Genomic DNA, 9,521 nt, shown 5'->3' with positions numbered 1-9,521 from the left:
CAAAGACAATTAGAGAGCTCAAGGGGTTAGGAAAGCCTGAGTCAAGGGAAAGACCGATGCTTTTGTACTTGTTGGGAAGAAGGCTCGGTTAATCGATCAATGTAAGTGATTAATAGAACTTATGTCTTGTACAATGTTTGAAACCTTAACATATGCCTTAGCCGAAAGAAGGGTGTGTTAGGTAAATTTTACATAGAACCGCTCCTAATCCCAAGGAGGAGAGCAAACGTGCGATGGAAATGTTATCATGTCTATTCTTGCAATGTTTGTAAAAGAATACCATTGTTTTGTTGGTTAATCGAACAACATGCTAAATACTTTTACAATCAATTGATTGTTGGGTTGTGGTTTGGATTATTATTCTAGGTGCTTGTGTTTGATGGTAAATGTATGGCAGGGGTCAGCGATGACAAGTTGCCATGGGAAATAAACGTATGTTTTCTTGGTAGATGATATCAGGCTGATTGCCTTCATTGTGCTTGATTCTTAATTGGATTAATTAAGGAAGGATATTTTGCGCTGTAATATTTCCACACAATAAAAGTTAGTTGGTTAGTTCGAAAGTTAATTAGTCAATTAATAAGTTAGTAAGATTACTAACTAAAGACTAACCAAGGTAAAAACTGGCTAACATTAATAGCTAATAATTTTCATTCAATTAAAAATATATTTAAAAAATTTGAGAGTCATAAATCTGACATTTTTCTTGGATTGATAAGGACAATAGCCACCCTTCACGAAAAGTACAATGTGAATGGGACTTATGAGCCATATTAATCACTAGTATTAATGTGTATAGTTTGAATGGTCCAAAAATATTAGATTATTGGGGGGAAAAAAACTATTATATTTTAGATATTATCCTAAAAAGATAGAACCAAAAGTAATTTAAAAGAAAAGACAAGTGATGTTTTAGTTAATTTTGGAGATTTAAAAAAAAAGAAAAGTGATTGGCAAAATTGTGTGCGTCGTGATCGCAGTTTACAGGCAGTAGACAACACTTCGAACAGAGAAAAGAAGAAGGAGTGAACTAAGAGTTTTCTAATCAAGTGTATTAGGGTTTACCCCCCTTTTGGAGCCAATGCAACTATCAAATTTATGATCTGAGCATCAGATCATTGAGTCTTCTAAGAGCCCCTCCACTCTTGTTCTTAGACTTATCCCCTCCTCTCTAATTCATTATAAATATGAGGCATGGGGAGGCACAAGGGAGCATAAGGAGACCTCGAAAGGCTGCAAGAGAGAGGAGAGAGAGAGTATACCCCTCCAAGAGATTGTGAGAGAGAGCTTGAGAGAGAGAGAGAGAGAGAGAGAGAGAGAGAGAGTTACCTCAAGAGGTTGCACAATTTTCCTCTATCTTGATCCTCGATTTAACCATATTCTCTTAGCCTATCCCATCTCGAATCTATTTCACCTTCTTAATCTCTTGAGTCTACTTGCGCGGACGATGGCCTCCAAGCGAAGAATGTCACGTGCAGATGACAATCCTACAACCAGCAAATAGAGCTTCGGGCAAAGGCATCACTGTCAATCCAATTGCGGTATTGGTCATAAGTAATGTATTTTCAAATTGATAGATGCTTGTTTTAATATCACAAGAGATACATTAGGCTCCATACCTTGTGGTGCTAGAATAGGTCATTGAAAAGGATAAATCCTATCTCAAATATTCAAAGATGAAGTTTGTGAAGTGCTTGTATCAAAGGAAGTTAAATTGCACCTAGTTGCTATGTGATGAATCCATGCATAGCATAAGCAACATATGGGACACTAAAGTATTGAGCATTGACGAGTCTTTGATTAATCTTTACCAAGGATAATATTGTTTAAAGTTCACAAATGCATATACACGGTACATACATGGGAGAGATTATGTAAACTTTACATCGATGACATGCGACTCCTTGCCTTAGGAGAAAGGAAGATAAAGACGAGAAAAAAAAATGTTGCATAGTAGGAAAATGCTAAAAGATAATTGTCACTTAGAGAAGAGGCATAAATGCTCTTGGTAGATTGATTAATTTGCATTGGAATGATAGGACTTACATCATGTATAGTATTGGAACCTTTAGCATATGCCTTAGGCTAAAGGAGGGAATATTAAGTAAATTCTACTCTTTGGCCCCAAGGGGGAGAGTGAATATGCGATGGAATTATTGTCACATCTATTATTGTACTGTTTGGGAAAAATACAATTAGTTTTGTTGATTGATTGAACAACACCCTAAATGTTTTTCTTTCAATCAAGGGATTGTTGCATTGTGATTTGGATAAATATTCCAAGGCTTGTGTTGATGGCAAATGCATGGCAGGGGTCTATAATGACAAGTTGCCATGGAAATAAATGAATGTTTTTCTAGAATATGATATTAGGGTTGATTGCTTTGATTGTGCTTGAATTTTAATTGGATTAATTAAGGAAGGATATTTTGCACGCATGGATCATCTCCAAGATCACATCGCGGATTATCCCGAGAGGGCACTGCTCGATTCACATGCGGATGGTTGAGTGGTGAAAAGGCCAACCACGAAAATGGCATCTCACTCCTAGACCGCTTGTGGGTCAGGTGGAGCTCTGGACACCCTTGCTTGTCCAAAATGGAGTTGGAGATCCCTGTGAGCCCAACATCTGGGACGTTGGAAGATCCTATTCTAGATAAAGGATGGAAATTCCGGTGCCATGAGATTTAGACCAGGTACTTCTATTGGAGAGAAGGGATACATAATTCTCCTATATGGGTAGGAGACAAAGATTAACTTAAAGATAAGTTAAGGAACTTATTTGATAAAAGGACTACTTGTTTTGTTTTTGTGTATGTGTTGTAAATTACGTGAACGAACTTAGTGCCCTAAAAGGCTTAATTAATGAAGCTGATTTTAAATGTCGCCAAGACCCATGACATCTATAAGTAGTGGGAAAGGTCTCACCATGAACCAAGGGTTTGTGCAACCACAAACTTCTTTACAGATCGTAAAACCTAGTGTGGATAGTGGCTCCTAATGCCACTGGTTATGAATCAAATATTGTTGAGAAAAGTAAGGACATGATGAAACATTACATTGATATGATTATTGAACAATATTGGCAAATCACTGTGGATGCCAGTTTCCTAAAGTATCAACAAAATTTGATGGGCACTAGGAAGCTTGATGTGGTTCCATCAAGATTTAGCTATAAATGGTGTGGTGGTCAACACTTTTCTCAAAATTGTTCCAATGTTAAATGTGACATATGTAGGAATTCTAGCTATTTAGCCAACATAAAGCAAGATTAGTTTCTTTAGCAAGGAACTAGACATCCATGTCATATTAATCACCGAGGACAAGGAAAAAATCTTCAATAAGATTTGGGACCGAAGTAGATTTTGCAAAGAGGAAAGGCTATTGTGGAAGAATTGCTTGGCGGTGGTGGTGTAAGTTTGGTTGAAGCAATGCATGTTAATGCCACTGATGCCTCTGAGAGAAGATTTTTGAAGCTAATTCAAAGTGCAAAAGTGGCCCGGGAGGCGTAAAAGAGCAAATCTTCATGGAAAATAAAACAATTGCAGATCAAGGAGTTGGAGTTTTCCTTGATGCTTTTTGTTGCCATGAACCCAACGCAAGTCTCCGTTCGTCAACAACTAGAGGTCATTTGACACCCTATTTAATCCCTGCAAGGTTTAGCGTTATGAAGTAGGCCACTAGAGTTTGTTTATGAAGTCTCTGTTATGAAGAAGCCCCTATTTAATTAGTTGGAGCATGAAGGTTGTGAATCACTTTCATCCGCTTCTTTCCTACTTCTTGATGTAACAAATCTTGTAATCTAATCTCATCAAGACATGCAAGGGAGGTGAACCTTTCTTGTAATGCTTCTCCTTCATCCAAAGAATGGTTTAGAGTGAAACTTATTGTCAGGGGTTCAACCTCCAAAGGCTAAAACACACTCTTCCCCATATACTAATTGGAAAGGGAAGTGGATTATAGCTCTTTTAAATGTCATATTATGTACCCAAATAGCCACACACAACTTTTTTTATCCCAATCACTCTTACCTTCGAATACAGTCTTGGATAAAATCCCCACAAGCTGGTTATTGGTACTCTCTACTTGCCCATTTGCTTGGAGGTTGTAAGGTTTGGTTTTATTGTGTGTAATATTTAGAGAATTTGTCATCAAAGTCTTAATCAATTTATTCACAAAATGTGTACCACAGTCAGAGATAAGCTCTTTAGGTTGACCAAAATGGCAAACAATTTGCTCCAAAATAAAACTAGTAGCATCCTTGGCATTATATGTTATGGGATCTCCCTCTGAGGAGAAGGGAAGGTGAACGTTGGACTACATATTAGATAAAAAAGCAAAATCGTCATAAGCATTTAGTGAAAAGTGAGTTTTAGATGCTCCTAGCTTGCGAGGCCGTGTGGTGGGGTTGTCTGTCGTATGCATGAGGTTCGGCTAGTGCCATAGCCAGTGCTGGTCCATTTTCGGGCCCATCAGTGGTGCGTCTGCCGGAAGCCACCAACAAGTGGTGGTTCTCAAATCTAGGGTTTTTGGGGACCAAATAGTTGGTTTATGTCCTCTGACAAGGACCATCAAGCCGAAATTGAAAAAAGCAGAACATGCTGAGAGGGCTAAACGGCGGTTGGAGATTGTTAGACACTATTCTCCTCAAAGGAGCAGCTCGTTACGCATAAGTTGCAGTGGTTCTACTAACCTAGGTGTTACGAGTAGCTCTTCGAGTGTAAGTGGAAGTATTGGTATTTCCCTATTTCTAGTTAATCAACCCACAACCAGTGGGGGTGTAGTGTTGCCTACACAAACTCCTATTGTCAATCTGGTTGTAGCCATGGCACAACCTATCGCAATTCCAGTAGGTACACCAAATTTACCAGCATTAGGAGCACCATTTCCCATTTTCCATGGGTTAGTAGAAGAAGATGGAGAACTCCACATTAAGGACTTTCAAATGCTCATGTTCAACTATCGAATCCAAGATGAAGGACACCTAATGACGTTCTTCAACATGACGTTAAAAGGAAGAGCAACAGTGTGGTATCACGGTCTAGAAGACGGAACCATAACTAGCAGTGCCCAATTCTTTACGACTTTCCATAGAGAGTTTGCCCCTGAGAAGGGTGGGCAATATTGGTTGCATGTTCATAATCTAACACGCCAAGAGCAAAATGAGAATGTCCATGCATATGCCAAGACACTAAAGCAAGTTCTTTGCAAACTTAATGCTTATATTCCCATTCCAGCGGCGGCTGCACAATTGCAATATTTCCTACATGGATTGGATTTTAATATCCAGGTGCAGCTGAGTAGTGTTGCTTTGGCCGATATTGACACTACCATTACCCAAGCAGGAGTAGAGTCGCGCTTGCAAGTGGCTTATCTAGCAAGGATAAATTGGAATGGTAATAATTTGGCCTTGACCAATGGGAGTCAAGGGGACCCCATGCTAAATACGGGTGATAGAGGGAGTATTATGTCGAATTTGCCTATGTTACCAGCTCCTCCTAGCATGACTATGTCTATGGCTAGTCAGGTGGCCTCACTAAATAGTTGTGGAAACCAAATAATGAATCCTAATGTTGTCCCAGTTGGTCAGCGATCGATTCCTAATCAAGTGGTTAGGCCTATGGGATGACAGACTGACGATCGTGGCTATGAGTCGAGTGCTTCTAATTCCTTGGTGAAGTTAAGGATATGATGAAGCACTACACTGATATGATCTCTGAACAGTATCGACAAATAGCTATGGATGTCAATTTTCTTAAGAAGCAACATAATTTGACAGGGAGCTGACGCCCTGAAGAGGGTGGCCCCTCAAGATTCAGCTGTAAGTGGTGTGGGGGCCAACATTTCCCTAGGAATTGCCCAAAGGTCAAATGTGATATTTGCGGGAAGTCTGGCCACTTAGCTGCTACCTATTGGAGTAAGATCAGTTCTCTCCAACAAGGGAGAAAACAACCAGGTCCAGTTAACCATCGCGCACAAGGGAATAATCTCTAGCAAGACGAGGGACCAAGGCAAATACTGCAAAGAGGAAAGGCTATTGTAGAGGAGTTACCTCATGGCAGTGGAGTCAGCCTTATTGAGGCTGTACATGTCAATGATGATGAAACTTCTAATTTATGAGCCATAACAAGAGGTCAAAAGATTAACGAGGGTGACAAAGGAATTGTAAAACCTGTCGAGGGAAGCCCTAAGCAAGAGTCTAGGGAAAAGCGAGTCCTGAATCCTGATATGGAAAGTGGACTGTTAAGACCTGTTGGTAGTAAAGTTGATCCCGAGGAGGATAAAGGATTTCCAAGAAAGAAGGTAAAGGCTAGAAAAGAGGCACCAAAGCCGATTGAAAGACCAAAGGAGAGAATGATTTGGCACAAGAAGAGAACTTTGGCTAATTACCATGACTTTGATCTAGCAAGTTCCCTTTGCGAAGTCAAACTAGACATGAATCTCTTGCAATTGACTATACTTTCTCCAGGAGTACGCAAGGAATTCAAGAAAATTTTGTGTATAGGGTATATAGTAGAACCTTTGGGCATAGCTAGAGTGGGGGAAGATTGGTTCGGTCATGCTGACAAGCATTGCCCTAGGGTTCCAGCATATGTGGATGGAATATTAGTGGAGCATGCTATCGTGGACACTGGATCCTCTGTCAATATCATAAGCTCAGACTTGATGGAGAGGTTAGGTCTAGAGATCCAAAAAGACGGCTCCACACTTCTTAGGATGGCTGATGATAGTCTAAGACAACCACAAGGTTGCATTACTAAGGTCCACGTTATAGTTGCGAGCATGGAATGCTATCTGGACTTTAGGGTGATAAGGTTTGTAGGACGTCCTAGCTATCGAGTTTTGCTAGGCAGGCCATGGATTCTACGGATAGACTATCAAGTCGATATACCCGCTTGTCGAGTGATTCTAGGTCGAGGTGCCCATTGTGTAATAGTGGATGCTTACCCTAAGTCTCCTAAGAGTAAGAGAGCTCCACTATCCTCCACTGAACTAGAAACAATAGATGATCCATCTGGTAGTGAGATGTCATTGAGCGATGGATCTAAGGAAGGGTCCGCTACAGAGGATATTTATCAGATAACCTTGAATGAGCCGATAGAGCTTCATGATGGAATAAGAGACACGGACGTTATTGAGCTGGATCTTGGTACGCTAAATGATTCGTGGCCAATTAAATTAGGGTCCATGCTCAGTTCGGAAGAAAGAGAGGATTACGTGTCCTTAATTCGAGAGTTCCATGATATTTTTGCTTGGAGCTATGATGAACTTTGGGGTATTCCTCCCAGTCTAGCTGTGCATACTATTCCTGTAAAGGAAGGTACCCACTCTATAAGTCAGAAAGTAAGGCATATGCCTTTTGAATTAAGGGACGGGTTGCACGAGGAACTACAGAAGTTGCAAAAAACGGGTTTGATCTTCCCTATTCAGCATATTGAATGGTGTTCACCAGTGTGATCAGGAAGAAGAAGAATAACCAAATCCGTCTTTGTGTAGATTTTAGAGAGCTGAATAAGTAGACTGTTAAAGATTACCACCCATTGCTTTTTATTGACCAAATTTTGGATCAACTAGTGGGTAGGGAAATATATTCGTTTATGGATTGCTTTGCAGGGTATAACCAAATGGCGATTAGTGAGCAAGACAAGCTAAAAACGACGTTTATTACAGTCTTTGGTACCTTTGCATACCATGTGATGGCATTTGGGTTGTGTAATGAACCTGGTTCGTGGCAAAGAACAGCTGACAAGACCTTTGGTGACATCTTCCCAGAGGAGCTAAAAGTATTCATTGATGATCTAGGGGCAGCCACCATAAGGGATAGATAGTTGATCATTTGGCGGAAGTGTTTTGAGCATTGCAGACAATTTTGCATAACTCTTAATCCACAGAAGTGCATCTTTGGAGTCACTTATGGGCTCTTACTAGGCAATGTGGTCAATTCCATAGGGATTGTGATTGATCCTGAAAAGATCAAGGTCATAGTCGCCATGAGTCCACCACATACTCCAAAGGAAATGCATAGCTTTCTATCATTAGTAGGGTATTATCAGAGGTTTATCAATGCCTTGGCAGAAAGAACGTTGCCTTTGACAAACCTATTGTCCTTTAATTGTTAGTTTTCATGGAGTGATGCTTGCAAAGTATCTTTTGACGATGTGAAGTAGGAGCTTGCCAAAGCGCCTATTTTAAAAGCACAAAAAAGGGACGAAATATTCTATATATTTTCAACAGCAAACATGCATAGTATCAGCTATTGTTTAGCTCAAGTTTGGGAGGAAAAGTGATATCATTCGATAGCTTTTGCTAGTCAGAAGTTGGGCATATCGGAAATTAACTACACCTATATGGAGAAGTTGTGCCTTGAGATGGTGTTTGTGACCAAAAAGTTCAGGCACTACATTCTTTATGAGAGGGTGGTTTTTTATATGAAGGCGGAAGGGCTTCGATTGTTATTGAATAAGTTATAGCTGCCTGACCATTTAGCAAAGTGGTTAATCACTTTGCAAGAATTTGATGATGAGATTAAGAGCAAGCTGCCGAAACTTCAGGGCATTGTAGAGTGTCTTGTGGATTTCGAAGAGCCAAAAGAGGTCGTGGTTGAAGAAAGTGACATGGAAACTTTGTTCAAGATTGATATGGCATCTATTTCCTCCTAGTATGCTGCTGTAATGCACTATCTTTCTATGGGAGAAACTAGAGCTACTTTATCAAAATCGGAGAAGAGGAAGATTAAACAGTAGGCATTGAAATTTTCCTTGATCACAGGCACATTATATCGACAGGGTGTTGATGATATCTATCGCCGGTGTGTGATGCCTGACGAGGTTCCCTTTATTTTGGAAGAGTGCCATGACTCCGCTTGTGGAGGGCACTTTGCTGGGCGGTTAACAACACAAAAAGCTTTGAGAGCTAGATGTTGGTGGCCGTCCATCTTCCAAGATTCCTTTGAGTATTTCAAGAGATGTGATACTTGTCAAAGGCATGACAATAGAGAGAATAGGAAACGCCCACTTACGTCTATCATGGCTATCCTTCCATTTGAGAAGTGGGGCATCGATTTTGTGGGTCCTATCACCCCATCGTCTACTACTCAGAAGAGGTATATTATAGTAGCAACTGATTATTTTATAAAGTGGTCAGAAGCACGGGCGACAAGGCAGGACAATGCAAAAGAGACTGCCAGTTTCCTACTTGAGCAATTTGGTCCGCCAAAAGAAATAGTGTCGGACCGTGGAACCCATTTTTTAAATAAAGTGATTAAAAGTATGATTGAAGCATGGAAAATTACGCATAACAAGATGACCCCCTATAATCACAAGCAAATGGACAAGTCGAAAGTACCAATAAGTAGCTTGTGGGTATCCTATCCAAGATAATCTTCGAAAAGAAGCAACACTGGGATACAAAATTATATGTGGCGGTTTGGGCGTATAATATGACGTTTAAACGAGCCACTGGCCACACCCCATTCAAATTAGTTTATAGTGAGGAGTGTGTCTTGCCCTTAGAAATTGAGT

This window comes from Lygodium microphyllum, chromosome 1 (genome assembly GCF_053477565.2).
Source record: "Lygodium microphyllum isolate KBCC chromosome 1, Lygodium_microphyllum_v1.1.10, whole genome shotgun sequence".
Lineage (NCBI taxonomy): Eukaryota > Viridiplantae > Streptophyta > Polypodiopsida > Schizaeales > Lygodiaceae > Lygodium > Lygodium microphyllum.
The sequence above is the reverse complement of the archived record's forward strand: the minus strand, read 5'-3'. Positions refer to the sequence as shown.